This window comes from Olea europaea, unplaced genomic scaffold (genome assembly GCF_002742605.1).
Source record: "Olea europaea var. sylvestris unplaced genomic scaffold, O_europaea_v1 scaffold8, whole genome shotgun sequence".
NCBI classification, from domain to species: domain Eukaryota; kingdom Viridiplantae; phylum Streptophyta; class Magnoliopsida; order Lamiales; family Oleaceae; genus Olea; species Olea europaea.
The window spans coordinates 477,110-479,282 of NW_019266434.1; positions in this window are offsets into that span (position 1 = coordinate 477,110).

A 2,173-nucleotide genomic window follows, 5' to 3' on the forward strand; every position below is an offset into this window, starting at 1 on the left:
TGCCCTGGTGCGATTTTTCTTTGTTAATTTTCTGTCCTACACTTCTTCAAACTCCAAAGCCAGTTGACCTATATCATTCTCAGGACTCCACCTTGAGTACAATTTCTTGGGCGATTTCCAATCAACCTGCCAAATTTCAGATCATTTCGACACCATCGTGACAAATGACGAAATTGCCCCTCGTGCGATTTTTCTCTATTAGTTTTTTGTCCAACACTACTTCAAACTCCAAACCTAGTTGTCCTGTATCAGTCTCGGGACTTGACCTCGAGTCCAATTTGGTGGGCTGTTTCCAATCAACCTGCCAAATTTCAGCCCATTCTGATGCCGTCGCGGCAAATGACGAAATTACTACTGGTGCGATTTTTCTTTGTTAATTTCCTATCCAACACCTTTTCAAACTCCAAAGCTAGTCATCCTATATCAGTCTCATGACTCTACCATGAGTCCAATTTCTCGAGTCATTTCCAATCAACCTGCAAAATTTCAACCCATTCCGACACCGTCGCGACAAATGACGAAATTGCCCCTGGTGCGATTTTTCTTTGTTATTTTTCTTTCCAACACTTCTTCAAACTCCAGAGCTAGTTGTCCTATATCAGTCTTGGGACTCTACCCCATCCAATTTTTTGGGTCCTTTCCAATCAACCTGCCAAATTTCAGCCCATTAAGACACCGTCGTGACAAATGACTAAATTGCCCCTGGTGCGATTTTTCTTTGTTAATTTTCTTTCCAACACTTCTTCAAAATCCAAACCTAGTTGCCCTATTTCTATCTCGAGACTCCGCCTCGAGTCCAATTTCTCAGCCTGTTTCCAATCAACCTACCAAATTTCAGCCCATTTCGACACCATCGCGGCAAACGACGAAATTGCCCTTGGTGCAGTTTTTTTAATTAATTTTCTGTCAAACACTTCTTCAAAACTCAAAAGCTATTTGTCCTAGATCAGTCTTAGGACTCCGCCCCGAGTCCAATTTTTCTGGCCGTTTCCAATCAACCTGCCAAATTTCAGCCAATTCCGACACCTTCGAGACATATGACGAAATTGCCCCTGGTACGGTTTATCTTTGTTAATTTTTTGTCCACCACTTCTTTAAACTCCAAAGATAGTTGCCCTATATCTATCTCAGGACTCTGCCCCACGACCAATTTCTTCGACCATTTCCAATCGACCTATCGAATTTCAGCCCATTCCGACACCATCGCGACAAATGACGAAATTGCCCCTTGTGAGGTTTTTCTTAATTAATTTTTTGTCCAACACATCTTCAAAATCCAAGGCTATTTATCCTAGATCAATCTCCAAACTCTACCCTGGGTCCAATTTCTTGGGCCGTTTCGAATCAACCTGCCAAATTTCAGCCCATTCCAACACCGTCGCAACAAATGACGAAATTGCCCCTGGTGCATTTTTTCTTCGATAATTTTCTGTCCAACACTTCTTCAAACTCCAAAGCTAGTTGTCCTATATCAGTCTTAGGACTCTGCCCCAAGTCCAATTTCTTGAGCCGTTTCAAACCAACTTGCCAAATTTCAGCCCATTCCGAAATCGTCGCGACAAATGACGAAATTACCCCTGGTACATTTATTCTTTGGTAATTTTCTGTCCAACACTTCTTCAAACTTCAAATCTAGTTGTCCTATATCAGTCTCAGGACTCATCCTCGAGTCCAATTGCTCGGGCCATTTCCAATCAACATGCCAAATTTCAGCCCATTCAGACATCGTCGCGACAAATGACAAAATTGTCCCTGGTGCAGTTTTACTTTATTACTTTTCTGTCCAACACTTCTTCAAACACCAAAGCTATTTGTCCTATACTAGTCTTGAGACTCCATTTCGAGTCCAATTTCTTGGGCCGTTTCCAATCAACCTGCCAAATTTCAGCCCATTCCAACACCGTCGCGACAAATGACGAATTGCCCCTGATGCGGTTTATCTTTATTAATTTTCTATCCAACAATTCTTCAAACTCCAGAGCCAGTTGTCCTGTATCAGTCTCGGGACTCTACCTCGAGTCCAATTTCTCGGCCTGTTTCCAATCAACCCATCAAATTTCAGCCCATTCCGACACCATCGAGGCAAACGACGAAATGCCCCTGGTGCAGTTTTTCGTAATTAATTTTCTGTCCAACACTTCTTCAAACTCCAAAGCTATTTATCCTAGATCAG